At 41.4% G+C, this 20,491-nt stretch overlaps 1 pseudogene; it reads left to right on the forward strand.

The window, feature by feature from the left end:
* Window positions 1–14,242: 14,242 nt before the first annotated feature.
* LOC118611632 lies at window positions 14,243–14,361 on the forward strand (annotated as a pseudogene).
* The last annotated feature ends 6,130 nt before the right edge of the window (window positions 14,362–20,491 follow it).

The raw sequence follows: 20,491 nt of genomic DNA on the forward strand, positions 1-20,491 counted from the left end.
AGCATCCTAACCCCAGGTCAAGTCAAAGTGTGGCATAAAAAAAAAAAAAAAAAAAAACCTTTCCCAAAATATATAAAGGACTATAAAAATCAACGCGAAAACAACAGACCACTTAATACTTGAACTGGCGTTTTGCAAAGAGGATTTCGAGTGGCCGAAAAACGAATTAAAGCAAATGAGGAAGTGTGTCCAATTGTATTCGTTATCAGGGACATGCACATTAAAACCATAATGAGGTACCACTGCACACACTCAGCAGAAGGGCTGAAAAGGAAATGACAGACAATGCCAAGTGTCTGGAGGATGGAGAACAACTAGAGAGTTCACGCACTGCTACGGAGATGTGAACTGGCAGAAGGCCCCGGGAAAATCTTCGGCAGTATTCACATCTTTAGCAGAATGCATGTGTGATCCGGGAATTCTACTCTTAGGTATATAACAAGGAGAAATGTGTGCATATGTCCACCAAATAACATATACGAGAATGTCCATGTTAGCAGCATTTATAACAGCTCCAAACTGGAAACGACCCAAATGTGTTTCAACAGTAGAACGGATGAATTAGATATTCTTTTTTGTTGCTTTTGTTTTAGCCAGATCTTTTTGTCTCACTTTATTTTTAAGTATACAGTTCAATGATTTTTGGTATAAATGTACAGAGTTGTGCAACCTCCACCACAATTAAATTTTTGGACATTCCACTACCCCAGAAAAATTCCTCGTGCTCATTCGTAGTCTCTCCCCTTTTCCCATTGCCAGCCCCAGTCGACTACTAATCTAATTACTGCCTCTATAGATTTGCCTTTTCTAGACATTACATATGCATGGAATCACCCCAGATGTAGCTACTTTCACTTAGCATTGTGTTTTTGAGGTTCATTCATGTTCTAGCGTGTATCAGTACTTCGTTCCTTTTGATGATTGAATTGCATTCCACTGTATGTGTTTACTACATTTTGTTATTCATTTGTCCATCGAGGGACATTTGGGTTGTTTCCGCTTTTAGGCGTTTATGAATAAAACTGCTACGAATATTCATCTTTAAGTCTTTGTGTAGGCATATGGTTTCGTTTTTCTTGGGTAACTGTTCCTAGGAGTGCAATTACTGAGTCATATAAACATTTTCTGTTTTACTTCTCAAGAAATCGCCAAACTGTTTTCCAGACATGATGTACCATTTTGCATTTCCACCATCAATTTATGAGGGATCCTTGCTAACACTTGTTATTATCCATCTTTTCTGATTATAGTCATTTTTGTGGTGTGTAAGTAGTACTTTATTGTGGTTTACATTTCTCTAATGATTACAGATGTTGAACATTCTACCATGTGCTTATTAGATGTTCATATGTCTTCTCTGGTGATATAGCTATTCAGTTATTTTGCCTATTTTTGTTTTTAAAAATTTTACTATTTATTCTTTCTTCCTTTTTTTTTTTAAAAAAAATTACAGTTGGCATATATTAGATTAGTTTCAGGTGTACAATAGTGATTAGACATTTATATAACTAACCGATCACCCTGATAAATCTCACACCCATCTGACACTATACATAGTTATTACAACGCTATTGACTATACGCCCCATGCTGTACTTTACACCTCGCGACTAGTCTGTTTAACTACCAATTTTTGCTTCTTAATCCCTTCTCCTTTTTCACCTCCTCCCAAACCCCCTCCCATCTGGCAACCAGCAAAATGTTCTCTGTATCTATTAGTTTGTTTCTGGTTTGTTTGTTTATTTCATTCTTTAGATTCCACATGTAAGTGAAATCATGTGGCATTTGCCTTTCTCTGTCTGACCTACTCCACTCAGCACGAGGGCCTCTAGGTCCATCCATGTTGTTGCAGATGGGAAGATTTCATTCTTCTTTATGGCTGAGTAATATCCCATTGTGTGTAGATACCACCTCTTCTTTATCCATTCATCCTTTGATGGACACCCGGTCGGCCTCCACATCTTGACTACTGTAAACAACGCTGCTATGAACATATGGATTCTCACGTCCCTTTGAAGTAGTGTTTTAGGTTTCTTTGGATAAATATATAGAAGTGGGATAACTGGGTCCTTCTTTGACTCTTATTATAGCCTTCGTTTTAAAAGCTATTTTGTCTGGTATAAGCATTGCTACGCCAGCTTTTTGTTTGTTTGTTTCCATTTCATGAAACATCGTTTTTTATCCTTTTACTCAGTCTGTGTGTGTCTTTCGATCTGAAGAGAGTCTCCTGTAGGCAGCATATGTGAGGGTCTTGTTTTTTTATACATTCAGCCACCCTATCTGTCAATTGGAGTATTTAATCCATTTACATCAAAAGTAATTACTGATAGATATGTAGTCATTGCCATTTTATTATTCATATTTTAATCTTTTTTCTTTTTTCTTCTTCTTAAAGAAGTCCCTCCAACATATTCTGTAATACTGGCTTGGTGGCGATGAGTTCCTTTAGCTTTTTCTTGTCTGGGAAGCTCTTTATGTCCTTCGATTCTAAATGAGAGCTTTGCTGGGTGGGGGAATCTTGGTTGTAGATCCTTCCTTTTCAACACTTTGAATATTTCCTACTAATCCCTTCTGGCCTACAAAGTTTCTGTGAGAAATCAGCTGACAGTTTTACGGGAAATCCCTCGTAGGTAACTAAATGCTTTTCTCTTGCTGCTTTTAAGATTCTCTCTTGTCTTTAACCTTTGGCATTTTAATTACGATGTGTCTTGGTGTGGGCCTCTTTGGGTTCAATTTGTTTGGAATCATACACTTCCTGGCTTATATGTCTATTATCTGTGCTGGATTAGGGAAGTTTTCTGCCATTATTTCTCAAAATAGGTTTTTAATTCCTTACTTTCTCTCTTCTCTTTCTGCTATTACTATGATGCAAGTGTTGGTATGCTTGATGCCAGAGGCCCCTTGAACTATCTTCATTTTTTTTTTTTGGATTCTTTTTTCTTGTTGCCATTCTGATTGAGTATTTTCTGTTACCTTATCGTCTAAATTGCTGATTCTATCTTCTGCTTCGTTTAATCTGTTGATTTCTTCTAAGGCTGTCTTCATTTCAGTTATTGTATTCTTCATTTCTGAATGGCTCTTTGTTGTGTTTTCTATATCTAGTTTTATGTTTTCTATTTCTTTGTTAAAGCTCTCACTGAGTTCATCTACTCTTCCACTGAGATCACTGAGCATCTTTATAACCAGTGTTTTGAACTCTGCATCTAGTAGGTTGCTTGTCTGCATTTTGTTTAGTTTTATTTTTCTGGAGCTTTGTTCTGTTTTTTCATTTGGGACATGTTTCTTCTTTGTCTCCCTGTTTTGGCTGCCTCCCTGCATTTGTTTCTATGTATTAGGTAGGGCTCCTAAGTCTCCTGGTCTTAGTAGAGTGGCCTTGTGTAGTAGGTGTCCTGTAGGGCCCAGTAGCACAGTCTCCCTCGTCACCTGAGCTGGGTGCTCCAGGTGTGTCGTAAAGGACACATGGGTTATGTGTGCCCTCCTGTTGTAGTTGAGCCTTGGTTGCTGTTTGCACACCAGTGGGAGAGATTGACCCTCAGGCTGACTGGCTATAAGGATTAGCTTTGACTACAGTGTTGTACAGGGGCTGACCCTACAGAGCAGGGTTCACTTTAGCAGGGCTTTGGTGGCTGCCCAGTCTGCCCTTGGAGTGTATCATCCTCAAATTTGGCCCCAGGTTGTGCTCCGAATCAAACCAAAGCTGGCCACCAGGTGTGCAGGCTGGGGCCAAGTTCACCTGAATGAAGCCTGTGCCCTACCTGGGGCCACCTGGCATGAGCCATCAAGCAATTCACAGATAACCACCATACACCCTGGGCTTGGATGTGCCTCAGGAGGTCAAGCCGCAAACCGAGGTCAGCTGTACTCACACTGGGCTTGAGGCTGCTCTGCAAGAGGTATGGGGCGTGTGGAGGCCAGATGCTGCTCGTTTAGGTTTTATGAACCTTCGAGAGACTTTTGGAAAGTTTGCAGCATGAGCCAAGACAGGCCATTTATATGGAGTATCCACTGGAAGAGGATTGGGTGGACTCTCATGTTGGGAGGGGCGGGGTCGTAGGGAATCAGGGGCAGGGCAAATGGCATTGGCCAGGTTGAGGGAGAATCAGATATGGCGGCTTCCTGCTTCTGAATTCCAGGCAGGGAGGGCTCAACAAAGGAACAATGGCTTCTGCTAGCAGTTCTGTCTGGAAGAAAGCCTCCCCTCCAGCCCTCACCTCGAAGCCAGACAACTCAATTCCTCTCCATCTATCCCTGGAGGCTTTCAAGCTCCTGCCCCAGCACTGGAGCTCAGAGGGAGTAAATCCATCAGCAAGTAAGTTTGCACTTGGGGCCCTTAAGAGGAAAGTCCGCAACTCCAGCAGCCCTCCATCTCACTTGGCCACAATTTCTGCTGGTTTTCACAGCCAGAAATTGTGGGGACTTCTCTTCCTGGCACTGGAAACTTGGGCTGGGGAGCCTGGTGAGGGGCCAGGACCACATGCTCCTCTGGGGGGACCTCCACAGCCAAGATATCCCTCCCAATTCTCCACTGCCACACACCAGTGTGGGACCAGCCCTCTGCCTCTCTGCCCCTCCTACCAGTCTCGAGGTGGTCTCTTCTGTGTGTCTCCAGTTGTCTAGCTAGACTTCAGGTGACTCCCAATTACGGCTGCTCTGTAGTTTAGTTGTAATTATGATACGGTTATGAGAGGAAGAAAACACAGAGTTTACCTACTTCGCCATCTCACCCAGAAGCCTATTTTCAAATTGGATTATTTATGTCCTTGTTATTGAGTTGTAGGTGTTCTAGAAAGTGTTCTATATTTTTAGATACATATCTTTAAGCAGATATAGAATTTTCAAATATTTTCTTCCAGTAATTATACTTTTTTTATTTTTTAATTTTTAAATTTTATTTTTTATTATGGTGACATTGATCAACAAAATCTGATGTTTCAAGTGTACAATTCAACACTAAGTCATATATGTATTGCATTGTATGTTCACTGCCCATAATTAGATTTCTTTCTGTCGCCATGTATTTGACCCCTTTTATCATATCTACCTCACCTCTCCCCACGACTCTCTGTTAACCACTAGTCTGCTGTCTTTCTTCTTTTTTCTTTTCTTTCATTTTTTTTTTTTTTTAAAGAAAAGTAAGCCTTTATTTCCTTGTTTTACAGATTGAGCCGGTTAAAATCTCTTAACCACCATTAAGATTTACAAAGTTGTAAATTTTGATAAAATTCAATTAATTAATTTTTTTATTTTGTGGATTGTATTTTTGCTGTCATATCTAAAAAACCTTCTAGTAACTTGAGGTCACAAAGATTTTCTAAGTTTTATAGTTTTAACTTTATATTTGAGTCTCTGATCCATTTTGAGTTCAATTTGTGAATGGCGTGATATACGGGGTTCCAATTTATTCTTTTGCATGTGGACATCCAGTTGTTCCAGCACCATTTCTTGGGGGGAAAAGCTATTCTTATGTCATTGAATTACCTTAGCTTCTTTGTTGAAAAAATCAATTGATCAAAAATGTAAGGGTTTATTTCTGGGCTCTCAATTATGTTCCATGATCTCTGTATCTCTTCTTATTCACTACCACACTCTTTATTACTATAGATTTATAGTAAGCCTGAAATCGGAAAGTTGTGTCCTCTGACGTTGTCATTAGTTTTCGAGATTGTTTTTGCTATTCTAGACCTTTTCTCTTTTAATATAAATTTTAGAAACAGCTAGTCAATTTCTGCAAAAAATAAAAAGGGAGGGGCCTGTTTGGATTTTGATAAAGATTGAGTTAGGTCTATAGATCAAATAGAGGAGAAATTCCCTATTGACAATGAGTCTTCCGATCTGTAGACATAGACTGTTACTCTCTGTGTTTAGATTTCTTTAATTTCTCTTGGCAAAAGATTTATAATTTTCCCTGTACAAATCTTGCACCATATTTGTCAAATTTATTCCAAAGTATTTTATTCTTTTTGATACCGTCATGAATGAAATTGGCTTCCTAATTTTACTTTTGTGTTGTTCATAACTAGTGTGTTAAAATACAGTTGATTTTGTGTATTGATCTTTTACCCTGCAATCTTATTGCACTACTATTATTTCTAGTAAAGTTTTTATTGTTGTTGTTGTTTTGGTAGTTCTCTTAGCTAAAGGCTTGTCAGTTTCGTTAGTATTTTCAAAGAACCAACCTTTGGTTTTATCGATTTTCTCTGTTGTTTTTCTATTCTCTATTTCACTTATGTCTACTTTGATCTCCATTAATTCATTTCTTCAGCTTGCTTTGAGTTTAGTTTGCTTGTTTTTATTAGTTTCTTGTGATGGAAGTTTAGGTCATTGATTCCCTCTGAGCACTGTTTCAGCCACACGATGTGTTGTGTTTCTGTTTTCATTCAACTCAAAGTATTTTTTAATATCCCTGTGACTTCTTTTTTACCCACTGGCTACTTATAAATTTGTTGTTTAATTTTCATATATTTCTAAATTTTCCAAATTTCCTTCTGTTATTTCATCCTATCATGGTTGGAAAACATACTTTGGATGATTTTAGTTCTTTACAATTTATCGATCCTTGTTTTATGGCTTAACATATGGTATATCCTGATGAACGTTCTATGTACACTTGAAAAGAATGTGTATTCTGCTGTTGTTGGGTAAACTGTTCTATAGATGTCTGTAATGTTTAGTTAGCTTACAGTGTTGTTCAGGTCTTCTATTTGCTTTTAATCTCCTACCAATTTATATTAATTATTGAAAATGGGGCATCGAAGTCTTTTAACTGTTATCAAATTGTCCCTTCAATTCTGTCAATTTTTGACTTGTATGTTTTGGGGGTACTGTTTATAATGGTTAATATAATGGTTAATATAATGGTTATGTCTTCTTAATTGATTGACCTTGTTATTACTATAAAATATCCTTATTTGACGTTAATAACAAATTTTGTCCTTAAGTCTACTTTGTGTGATATTAATATAGTTACTCTCTTTGATTACTGTTTGCATAATATATCTTTTTGTCCTTTTACTTTCAACTTATATGTCTTTGACTCTTAAGTGTGCCTTTTGTAGATAAAACATAGTTGGGTTACTTTTTTTTGTTACTTTACCTGCCTTATAATTTTTGTTGATAACTAGCTATTTTAGATAATATATTGTAGCAACTCTAGATTCTGTTCCCTCCTCTCTGCCACTGGGGGCATTTATGCTTGCTGTTTTCTTGTTAGTTTGTTTCTTTGTTTGGTGACTTGTCTGGACTAATTCTGTGGATCTTGTTTCCCTCACCAGGTGGCTAGTGCTGTCTTTCCTTGGTCATTTTTTATTCTTGTTTGATTTTTAAACCTCATGCTAGGAATTGCCTCTGGGTTAGCATTCATTAGTGGTTGGCCAATGATTGGTCAGAAGTTGTGCTTAAATGTGTTGAGCCAGTAAAGCTTCTACCTTTTGCTCAATGATCTGTGTTTAGGGGGGATTTGTTTAGGGTGCAGCTAGTTTACATGTCTATTTCCGATTGTAAATTTTGTCTTTTCAAGGTTACATAGTAAACTTGTGTTGGGTAGCTCATTAAGGTCTTCTCTAATATCTCTTGAGATCTGTGCATCCTTTTACATAACCTGTCAGACTGTCACAGAAAAGTAGGATCTTCTTAAGACTGTCTTGACTATCTCTAGACCTCCTTGTTCCGTTTCTGGCTGGCCTACTGGTCTCCTGCTTTTCCCAGCCAGCACCGAGACCTCAGATTAGCTGTGATATTTGCCTGCCTGATAGAATGGCACTGAGCTCACTATTGTTTTTGGCAATGCTTCTGGGCATGGAATTTTCCACACTCTGCTTCAAATAGAGGCACCTCTTTCCCACTACTTTCGCACCATGAAGCTGAGGGGAGGAGACTGATGGATGCAGCCTCAGGCTTAACACCTTGGACTCACACTCTTCTTCCTAAGATTCAGATGTTCTCGAGCAAACATTTCTCCATGTCTTGTGCGTTGTATTAGTTTACTATTGCTGCTATAACAAATCATCACAAACTTAGTGACTTAAAATAAAATAACAAAAAAATTAGGACCTTACAGTCCTTTGGGCTAGAAATCCAGAAAGGGCTCACTGGGCTAAAATCAAGGTGTCAGCAGGCTGCTTTCCTTCTAGAAGCTCTAGAGGAGAGTCTATTTCTTGGCTTTTTCCAGCTTCTAGAAGCTGCTTACATTCCTTGGCTTGTGGCCCCTTTTCCATCTTCAAAGCCAGCAATGACCAGTCAAATCTTTCTTACACTACCTCCTTCTTCACATTTAAGGGATCCTTGAGATTACACTGGGCCTCCTCCGCTAACCCAGGGCTATCTCTTTATTTTATGGTTGGCTGATTAACAAGCTTAATTCTATCTTGCAAACTTACTTCCTCCTTACCAGGTAACAACATATCACAGATTCCCGTGATGAGGATGCAAGACACCTTTGGGAGGCGACTATTCTCCTACTACATAAACTTTTGATCAATTTCCGGTTTTCAAATTTTTAAAAATCATTTTGCATAGTTTTATCATTGTTTTTGGTGGGGAGCGTTTTCAGAGCTCCTTGGTCACTCTAAAAGTCCCACCCCTAATAACGATGAATTCTTATTTCATCACATAGGAATATTCCACAGAAGTGAGAATGAATGAACTAAAAGCAAAAGCGACCACATGGTTGAATCTCACAAACACAACGTTGAATGGCAGAAGTCAGACACATAAGAATGCTCTCTACATGATCCAAATAGGAAAAAACAAACAAACCTGGTCTAGATGTTAGGAGTCGGAATGGTGGCTTTCCTCAAGGGGATGGTGATTGAAAGAGGTTATGCGGGGTCTTCTGGATGCTGCTAACCTTCTGGTTTATTTTTTACTTTTTGTTTTGAAATGATCTCCAACTTACGGCAATCTTGCGAATGTGGTAAAACTCCTGTATTCCCATCACCCCGATTTATTGTTAACTTTTTTTTTTTTTACTTAAAAAAAAATCATTTTCTTTCTAGATAAGAGGTCCAGGCCCATGCAGCAGACACAATATCCCTGGGGCTGTCACTTCCTAGAGCTTAGAGTAAAATAGGCAAGGAGAGGGTCCCTTTCCTCAGCAGGTCATCATTGACCATAAGAGCAATATTAATCCGGGTCACATCCATAGGTGAGGGGTGGGAGTAGGGGGTGGGGGAGAATTAAAGAGGGGAAAAATATTCATCCAGGTCATCTTCCTGCCTGAAGGCTCCCAGGAATTCCATGTGCTCTTAGCTCCCTTCTACTTCTCTCCGTCCAGATCACCAGGCATCAGGGGAAGCAGATCGCTCACAAGAAAATGAGGGGCAGGAGGCACCATGGAAAGAACCTTGGCCTTGGGGATGTACTTCCACGGGCTACTTTCTTCCCTCCTCCTTCCACACCATTTCTCACCCTTTTCTGCTTCCCTCTTCTGATTCCCTCCCTGTGGAATGTCACCTCCTCTCATTGTTTCGGCCAGCACTCCTTGTATGGGGACTGTGAATTGGGGTTTCCCTGGGCCAGGCATGTGACCTTTCCAGTTCAGATTTTCCCTGTCTGTGAAATGAGCAATGGCCATTTGGGCCATTTCAACCCCAAAGGACTGCTGTGAGGACCATTTAGAGCAGAGAAAGAGGAAGTCTTTAATCCTCAAATAGTCTTGTAGTGGCAGGTAGTACTAATCACTATTTCACAGAATTGGAGCCTGATCCCCAGGGGCATGAGCCTTTGTAGCCAAGCTCTTGCTGCCGGTTGGAGGTGGAGCCGTGCCAGTGCCCCAGCCTCTGAAACTTTGGCATAAGCCACACTAGTCACACTCTACAGGCTTTAAGGTACCTCTTATTTTCATGGAACATTGAAAAACAAAATTGGAAACCCATGAAACATATCAAATGGCAGAAGAGATCAATGGACTATGCAGAGTTTCTTGCTTTTTTAAGGAATTTCTTATTGGAAAAAAAAAAAAAAGCAATTCTGATTTTACAATGGGACTCGCTCTCTGAATCCAGGCCAGAACAAGCTCCTCATTCAGAATAAGGTGCTGGTGGATTAATCATCTTCTCCTTGCCTGGTCGCTGCTCCTCAAAGGAGTTCCGTTATTTGCAAAGACTGGCTGGCTCTTGATCAAGCCTCTTTCCTCTTTTTCTTGGACACTCCGTTAGATGTTTCCCAGCCTTTCTTGTTGTTGGACGAAGCCTTATGTCTGTATTCTGGTCAATGGAATGCGAGCACAGCTGATGTGTAGACCTGAACCCTAGAAATGAGGGTCAGGAGTCGCGATGGAAAGAACCTCGGACCTGGGGATGCACGCGCTTCCCCAGCCTCTCCAGCCCCCTGCCCTGTGCCGTTTTCTCTTTCTCGGCTCCATGTACAAGAGCGAAGTGACTTGTCACCAACAGCAGGGCCACAGATAGGAGGAGGCCGGGTCCCCGAAGCACCACTTGAAGAAGAGCTACCCGTTAATCAGAAACATCCACTGTGGACTTTACATTGTGAAAAACAAACTTTTATCATGTCTGAGTTGTTATGTGACTTGGGGCTTGTTTCTTATAGCTCGTGGTGTTTCATTATCGAATACATGTTAATTTACCTGATTCCAACAGTTTTTTTTTAACTACCGAAGACATTTTATATCCTTCACAGTTTTTCCATCTCAAATATACCACAAATATTGTCTTACAGCTCCGTCGATACCTTCGAATACAACGTGCTCCAGTGTTTCATACCCTCCTCCTTCCCCTGACGGGGATGTTTCTGTCATGAATCTACCATCACAGGGAATCCCAAAGGAATCTTTAGAATCAGAATGGGAGTAGAGAGAGACTAGGAGAAGAAGGATTTGAAACAGCAAGTGTACACAGTTTGGGGGGGTTTTACTGTAAAGGCGCAGTATCGGAGGCAGGCGTGGGGTCAAGGCACTGTTTTCTTAAGAATGAAGAAATAACAGTATGTTGCGGATGAAAATGACATGGTAGGGAAGAAGATACCGATGATGCAGGAGAGAAATGGGAGAAGCGAGAAGCAATTTCCCTGAGTAGAAGAGGGGATTCGTCAGGAGCCAAGAAAGGGCATGCCGTGGGTAGAGGCTGTGGTCCTCGGTGGGTGTGCTCTGCTGATAACTTCTCTTATCTAAGGGAGAGTGAAATCAGGGTCATCAGATCAGAGTGAGGATCAGGGAAGAGGGCTTGAAGGTTTGAGCTGAGGGGAGGACGAATGATGTAGTCTAGTCTAGGATTGTGGGAGGGCAAAAGAGCCAGGAAAATGTAGTAGGGCTTTTTGGGCAGCACGGAAGAACCACGGGAGGTTAGTGATCTTGAATGTTCACGTAGCCTGACTGGCGCTTCCTTCCAGCTATTTTCAGCCGCGCTGGTGCAGACGCAGTGACTTGAGAGCTAGGTTTCACCCATGCCATGGTTTTGTCAAGAGGTAGCCACAAGCAGGGAAGTTGAAGTTATTTAGGCAAGAGGGTTGAGGGTATGGTAAACAGTGCTTGTAATGAAAGACCATGGACATTGAGGTGAGGAAGGAGAGAGGTAAGGACCTACGGGGGGAGCAAGGGACAGGATCAGTCTGGGTGGGGTGGAAGGACTGTTGGAATCGGGTACTCGAGATCACGAGCTGGGTAGATAAATGGGAGTCGTTGGACAGTGGGTGTTAGAATCTGAGATTATGCAAGCGTAGTTACTGGTAATGATGTGGTCAAGAGTGTGACCTTGGGAGTGAGGGGCTGAAGTAGGAGGGGGACAAATTTGCCGGGGCTGAGGAGGTCATGGAACTGAGAGGTGGTGACCAAAGTCACCATGATTGTGACAGGATCGCGTTGCAGAGAATGACTATGAGCCGGGAGCTAAAATTGTCAACCAGGGAGGGGAGTGACCAGAGTCCAGGGAAGGGGAGGAGTGCAGAGGGCTGAAGTAGGGCGATGGGTGGTAAAGTCTTTAAGGAATCTGGGTGTTCTCGGGACGAGAGAGGAAGAATGGCCGGCATGGAAGTAGCTTTGAAGAGCAAGGAGGATGCCTATCTTGTCCTGGCCCTGGGATGTGACAGCAGTTGAGAGACTAGCCACTGCTAAGAAGCCTTCGGGGTAAGCAGGGCCCTCAGGGGAGAACCAAGTTTAGAGCAAAAAGGTGAAGGGAACAGGAAGACTCAGAGGAAGATGTCCATTCATTACAGAACCCTCAGTAATAGCGAGCATCTGGAAATAACCTAAATGTCCACTGCCAGGAGAATGGATAAATAAATAATAGATTAGTCCAGATGGAATTTACTACACACAAAAGTGAAAGTGAAGGTACTGGATCCATGTGGATCGAGGTGGGGAAAAAAGCTAACAAACATAAACTTGAGTGAACTAAGCATGTTGCGAAAGCTTACATTCAGGATGATGCTATTCTGTAGAATGTTAAGACCCACACGACAATCCTATGTTTCACTCATAGGCTATGACATTCTCGAGAGGGCTGGCAGCTTCGGGATGTTGGTTTTGTGGTTACCCATGGAGAAAGAGGAAGGGGAAATAGGCCAGGGTAGGGGTAAGGTAGATTCGGTTGTATCTAAAACATTTTACTTCTAAAAAAAAAAAAAAAAGAAAGAAAGAGAAATGAACCAAACCTAGCAAAATATCAACTTCTGTTAAATCTAGGTTGTGGATCCCAAGATTTATTTTAGTTTTTTGTATGTTCGAAAAATTTCATTTGAAATTTTAAAAGATAACCTGGGGAGTGGATTATTATAAAGTATGGTAATTAAGACAGTGTGATACTGGCATAAGGTTGGACATATAGACCAATGGAGTAGAACCAAGAGTCCAAAAATGAATGTATACATTCAGAGGCAACCGGGATTTTACAAAGTGCAGAGACGATTCAGGAGGGATTCAACAGCAATTCTGGAACAACTGGAGAGTCACATACAAAAGAATGAATTTTGACACTTACCTAACATTGTATACAAAAATTGACTCAAAATGGACCAAAGACTGAAATGTAAGGACTAAAACTATAAAATTCTTAGAAGAAAACATAAGGATAAATCTTCGAGCTCTTGGATTAAGCAATGGTTTTTTTAGATATGACACCTCAAGCACAAGTAACCAAAGACATAACACATTAAATTGAACACCATCAAAATAAAAAACTTTTGTGCTCCAAAGGAAACTATCAATAAAGTGAAAAGACAAGTCAAAGAATAGGAGAAAATAAGGAACTGATATTAAGATTCATAGAGAAATGCTACAACTCGATAATAAAAAGACAACTCAATTTAAAAATGATCCAGAGACACGAACAGACATTTTTCCAAAGAGGATAGGCAACTGGCCAATACACACAAGATAAGATGCTGAACATCATTTGTCATTAGGAAAATGCAAATCAAAACCACAGTGACATACCATTTCACACCCACTAGGATGGTTGTAATCAAAAAGACAGACAGTAACGAGGGCTAATGAGGAAATGGAAAAATTGGAAGTCTCACACGTTGCTGGTGGGGATGTAAAATGGAAGAGCCTCCCCAGAAACAGTCTGGTAGGTCCTTGGAAAGTTACCATATAACCCAGCAATTCCACTCCTACTTATACACCCCAAAGAGTTGAGAACATATGTTTGCACTGAAGCTTTCCCACAAACATCCATAGTAGCATTATTTATAATAGTCAAAAAGAGGAAACAATCCAAACGTCCATCAACTGATGAATGGATAAAGGGAGTATGGTATTATCCACAAGAAAATATTCAGCCATAAAAATGAATGAAGTACTGCCACATGCTACAATATAGATGGACCTTGAAAACTTAGGCTAAGGGAAAGAAGTCGGACACAAAATAGCACGTATTGAATGATTCCATTTATGTGAAATGTCCGCAAAAGGCAAACTCACAAAAACCGTAGATTAGTAGTTGTCAAGGGTTAGAAATAGGAGAAAGTGGAGAATGACTGCTAATAGATAGTATTTCTTTTGAGGAGATGAAAGCGTTTTGAAATTAGTGGTGATGGTTATATATCCTGTGAATAAATTAAAAACCACTGAATTATACCCTTTAAAAGGATGATTTTTATAGCGTGTGAACTACATCTCAATTTAAAAACAAAAACCCAGGATCAAATCCAGACTCCTTCATCACAGCAGATGGCTTCCATTTTCTGGCTCCTCATCCTTGGGGACCAGAACTCAGGCTGCACCCGGATAAGATGAACTCCATACGTGGCTTTTTAATCTCACTGGCGCCTCTATTCTAAATTTGACCGTAGCCTATGGCCATACCACCCCTAACAAGCCCAATCCCGTCTGATCTTGGAAGCTAAGCAGGGTCGGGCCTGGTTGATACTTGGATGGGAGACCACCTAGGAAGACCAGGTGCAGTAGGTGTAAAAAATTTAAAAATAAGTGACTGTAAGCTGACAAGGTCCTTGCAATATGTGAGGGCAACCAAGGGTTGCCCTGCCTAATAAAAACAAACAAACAAACAAATAAATACATTTGACCATGGCTGCAAGCAGTGTGCTATCAGAGTGCAGCTGGGCTCTGCTGTCAGATTTGAATTTGGGACCCACCGCTTGTTGGCTGTGAACTCCCACTAAGTCTCAGTTTCTTTATCTGAGAAATGGGGATAATAATAATGCCCCCCCAAGTGTTGCTGTAGGGAGATGATGAGATAGTGAATATAAAATACAAGACTCAGTAAATCAGTCACTCAGTAAATACCAATTGGAATTACCATTATTATTATTATTATTATTATGGTCATTGTCTTTATGTCCATTTAGCCCCAAGTCTTTTACTTCTTCCTCTCCACCACTCTTTCTCCATCCCAGGATTTGCCAATTGCCTCACAGTCTACTTGTCTGGCCCAAGTGGTAGTCTGGATGCAGTTTCAAATGCCCTGCCTCCTGGCCTGGCTTTTGACTGATTCTCTTTGCCCAAACTTGCCAGTCACCTGAGCCAGGCCCTCAGATAAATGTGGTCATCCTCCTTCCAGCACCTGGGACAAGCTGGGGCAGCCAAGGCCAGCGATGGCAGGATGCCCCCAGGTAGAGCTCACAGCCACTCAGAAATCAGAGGCTTGGAGTGATCCTCGCAGCCCCGCGGGGAGCCCTCTCTGGGGGCCCCCTGGCTTTGCTGAAAAGAGGAAGACTTGAGGCAGCTGTTCCGGGCAGGGACTTTCTCTTTCAGAGGCTGCCACTCTACTTCTAGGAATCTGTCTACCAGATGTATTCCCCCCGGGCGAGCACACTCGAGGAAGGTTATTTTTCACATTTCTATATAACTAAAAAGACTGGAAAAACCCAAAATGTCCATCAGTAGGAGACTGACTGTATACCGTTTGGTGCATCCATGTAGGGGAAGAGCTGGTGGAAAGAAAAAGATGGCTCTAAATATACTTTAGGGGACTGATTCCAAGATGCATTTTAGGTGAGAAAAGCAAGGTGCAGAATAGTATTTTTGTATTAACCAGATGCTGACCTCCCTCCCTCCTTCCTTCCATCTCTTTTCAAGAATCCACATTGCCTGTGTGCTTGTGCCTGCACAGACTGCTTCTGAAGGACAAACAAGAAATCGTTAAGCCTGTTTGCCTCTGAGGCAGGGAAATGAAATGGGCGGGGAGGGGTTGTCAGAAACGAGAGAGCTACTTTTCAGTTAACCCCTTTTCGTAACGCATAAATTTAAAATTTTATCTTTTTGAATAGGTCAACCGTGAACATGAGGGAAAAAAAATTCAAATTATACCAAAGAGTATTTGGTGAAAAGTAAGCCTCCTCTCTGAGCTCCTGCACCCCACCCCCACCCCATGTCCCTCCTCAGGGGCCACTAATTTGATCAATTGTGTATCTTTCCGGGTATGCACTATGCATTTGTGCAAATGCATGTGTATGTGTAATTCTGTATTTTTTTTTATTATGGTAAGATATATATAACATAAAAATAAAACTGACCATTTTAACTATTTTCGAGTGTACGGTTCAGCGGCATTAAATATATTCACATTGTTGTGTGAATCACCACATCCATCACCACATCCATCTCCAGAACTTTTTCATCCTCCCAAACTGAAGCTGTCTTTACTAAACAAAATTCCCATTTCCTCCCCCTCCCCAGCCCCTGGCAACCACCATTCCACTTCCTGTGTCTATGAATTTGACTACTTCTAGGTACCTTACACAGGTGGGATCATACCGGACTTATCTTTTTGCATCTGGCTCATTTCACTTAGCGTAATCTTCTTAAGGTTCATCCATGTCCTATCATGTGTCATGTGTCGGAATTTCCTTCCTTTTTTCTGGCTGAATAATATTCCGTTGTATGCATATACCACATTTTGTTTATCCGTCCATCGATGGACATTTGGGTTGTTCCTCCCTTTATGTCTTTTTTATTAAACAAGAATTAATTTAAACAAAAGAAGGAGGAGGTTTGGGGAAAAGAGGATCTGATCTGGGAAGTTTCCGCGCATCGCAGCAAGAACAGAAAGGTAGGGGCAGCTTCCACCACCAGCAGGAGGAGAGAAAACACTGCCTTATCAATGCCGGCTGGTGATTCCCCACCTTCGGTACAAGAGGAAGTCCCCTTTCCTTTCTTTGAAAGCTGGTCCCCTGCACCCTTCCTGGGAACTCAGGGCTCCCCGAACACTGTACCTGCCTTTTCTTTAGCTCCAGGGAGGCCAAGGGCCCTGGGTGAGTAGAGGTGGGCTGGTCACAGGTGCAGCTCACCCTCTTCCAAGCTCCAGAGAAGTGGGCAATGGGTGGCAGAGGATGAGCCAGCAGGAAGGGCATGGGGCTTTGTGAGTCCCCAGAGACACAGGTGTTCTCCAAGGGGGAACCCCTGAGCCCAACCTGTGGAGGGCCCCCAGCCCTGGAGGGCCCCACGTAAGAAAACCCCGAGTTCAGTTGAAGAGCCGGCAGACCAATTCACTGTTTTTCTCTTATAATCTTCCATACATGGCCCTGTTTTCACAAGATGACTTCCACATTTAAAAGACATTTCTTATTTTCTCCCAAGTTTTATTATGAAACACTTTAAACCTCCAGGAAAGTTGTTAGGGATCACCGGCATATCCACTGTGTTAACATTGTTCCATGTTTGCTTGCTCTCTTCCTTTCTCTCTTTAGGATATGAATATTTGTGTGCACACATGCACATACATACATGTGTACATGCACATACATACATGCACACACAGGCGTACTACACACAAACATCCATACCCATGTGTGTGCTATACATATATGTAATACATACACACATATGCACATACACATACATATATACACATATACACACATCTTTATACACACACACACACACACACACACACACACACACACACATTCCCCGTCTCTTCAACTGAACATGAACTCTTTGAAAGTCAGGTCATCATGAACTACATCTTTAAATGTTTTAGCGTGTGTCTCTTAAGAACAAAGACAGTCTCCTACATACTCTTAAAGACTTTATTACACCTAGGAAAACCAACAATAAAGCCCTAATGTCGTCTAATATTTAAATTTGCCCATTTGTCCCAAAAAGCTCTTTTATAGCTATTATTCAAAACTAGGATTCAAAGTCTATATATTGTACTTATTTGGCTTTTATGTCTTTTAGGCTTAAATCTCTTTCAAGCTTAAATGTTCCTATCCACTTTTTTTTTTTTTTTTTAAACAAAGTTGACCTTTTGTTGATCCTGGGATAGTTGTGGATGGGCTGGAAGGTACCATCTTCTAGAATTGTCCGGTTGTTTTCTTGTGGGGTCATTCGTCTTCTTCCTCAGTCCTGTATTTCTTATAAACTAAAAGTTAGAGCTAGAGGCTTGATTAGATTCTGGGTAATGCCTTTTTTTTTTTTTTTTTAACATTTTCTTTTTTACTTTTTTTTTAAAGTTTATTGGAGTAACATCAGTTAATACAATTATATAATTTTCAGATGTACATTATCATTCGACATCTGTATATTCTACTGTGTGTTTACCACCCAACGTCCAGTTTCCTTCAGCTACCATATATTTGATCCCCTTTCTCCTCCCCTTACCCCCTTATCTTTGACCCCCTTTACATTTACCTCCCCCCTCTTCCCCCACCTCACTAGTAACCACTACTCTATAGTCCTCTGGTAACCACTTGTCTATAGTCCATGAGTCTCTGTTAGTTTGTCCTGGTCATTTGTTGCTTTTAGGTTTATATCCCACATATAAATTATATCATGTGGCTTTCAACTTTTTCTGTCTGGCTTATTTCGCTTAGCATGAGGTCCATCCACGTTGTTGCAAATGGCAGTATTTCATTTCTTCTTATCGCTGAGTAATAAGTCCATCGTATATATGTACCACAGCTTCTTTAGCCAGTCATCTATTGTAGGACACTTTGGTTGCTTCCATGTCCTGGCCACTGTGAATAATGCTGCCATGAACATCGGTGTGCAGATATCTTTATAGATATGAGTTTTCAAGTCTTTGGGGTAAATACCCAGTAGAGGGATTGCTGGATCATATGGTAGATCAATTCTTAGTTTTTTAAGGAGCCTCCATACTGTTTTCTATAGTGGCGGTACCAATTTGCAGTCCCACCAGCAGAGTATAAGGGTTCCTTTTTCTCTGCATCCTCTCCAACATTTGTTATTAGTTGTCCTGTTGATTATAGCTATTCTAACAGGCGCGAGATGGTATCTCATTGTGGTTTTGATTTGCATTTCCCTAATAGCTAGCGATGTTGAGCATCTGTTCAAATATTTGTTGGCCATTTGTATGTCCTCTAGGGAGAAGTGTCTGTTCAGATCCTTTTTTTGATTGGATCATTTGTTTTGTTCTTGTTGTTATTTAGTTGCATAAGTTCTTTGTATATTTTGGTATTGGGCCCTTATCAGAGACGTTGCTTGCAAATATATTTTCCCATTCAGATGGCTCTCTCTTTGCCTTGTTGACAATTTCTTTTACTGAGCAGAAGCTTTTTAGTTTGATGCAGTCCCATTCATTTATTTTAGCTTTTACTTCCCTTGCCTTTGAGGTCAAATTCATAAAATCCTCTTTAAGTCCACGGTCCTTGAGTTTAGTTCCTATGGTTTCTTCTGTGGGTAATGCCTTTTTTTTTTTTTAAGAGCAGTTTTAGGTTCATGGCAAAATTGAGCAGAAGCGTCAGAGATTTCCTGTATATTCCTTGTCCCCGCCCCCACCCCGTTTATAGCACCTTCCATTCCTAACATCATAGGCCAGAGGGGTGCGTTTGTTATAATCAGTGAATCTGCATGACACATCGTAATCTCTCCAGCCCATAGTTTCATTAGGGTTCACTCCCGGTGCTGTACATTCTGTGCGTTTGGATAAAAACGTAACGACATGTATCCACCATGGTGGTATCATACCTACTGTTTTCACTGCTGTAAGAATCCTCTGCGCTCTGTTCCTTCTTCCTTCCCGCTCGACTTGGTTATGTCTCCATGGCTTCGCCTTTTCCTGAGCGTCATATAGTTGGAATCGTACCTTATAAAGCCTTTTCAGATCGGCTTCTTGCGCCGAGTAATATGCGCTTATGTCTTTCGTGGCTTGATAGTTCTTTTCTTTTTAGCACTGAATAATAACAATATCCCATTGTCTGCACGCCCCACACTTTGCTTTTCTGTTTACTTACCGAAGTTTATCTCGGGTGCTTCTAAGTTTTTGACAATTCCGAATAAAACTGCTGTCATGTAGGGTTCTGTGTAGACCTGAGTTTTCACCTCCCCTGGGTAAACACTAAACAATAGGATCAATTGTATGGTGAGGGTAGGTTTAATTTTGTAAGGTACTGCCACACTGCGTTCCAACGTGGCTGTACCGTTGTGCATCCTCCCCAGCGATGGAGGAGAGTTCCCGTGGCTCCACATCCGCTCCGGGGTTTGCTGTCGTCGGCGTTCCAACCTCAGCCGTTCTAATAAAAATGTAGTTATCTCACTGTTACTCGATTCGCATTTCCCTCACGACATGTGACATGGAGCATCTTTTCATATGCTCTTCATTTTTTTTATCGGTAACATGTACATTACATAAAATTTACCACGTGAACCATTTTTTACGTGACAGTTCAGTGGCATTAAATGCATTATTAACACTGCTGCGCAACCATCACCACCATCCGTCTCCAGAACGTTTTTCTTTCCCCAAACTGAAACTCTGTGCCCATTAAATAATAACTCCCCTTTGCATCTCCTCCCCAGCTCCTGGCAACCGCCATTCTGCTCTCTGTATCTATAGGTTTGACCACTCTAGGAACCTCATGGAAGTGGCTCATAGAGCGCTTGTCCTGCTGTTACTGGCTTCGGGTAATGCCTTTGACAAGAGGCCTTCCCAGGTGACGCCGGGCACTTCTGGGGCATACCCATCGGGAGGCTCACAGGAATCGCGGCCGAGCAGGCCTTGCACATCCTGCCTGCTCACCTGCCCCTCTCTCCCACGGGGCTGCCCGCTGCTCCTTCGCCTCTTCTGCCCCAGCTGCTTCACCCTCTCACCCTGGCAGGGCCTTCGCACATGCCCTGT

This window comes from Rousettus aegyptiacus, unplaced genomic scaffold (assembly GCF_014176215.1).
Source record: "Rousettus aegyptiacus isolate mRouAeg1 unplaced genomic scaffold, mRouAeg1.p scaffold_m13_p_14, whole genome shotgun sequence".
In the NCBI taxonomy this organism is placed as follows: Eukaryota; Metazoa; Chordata; class Mammalia; order Chiroptera; family Pteropodidae; genus Rousettus; species Rousettus aegyptiacus.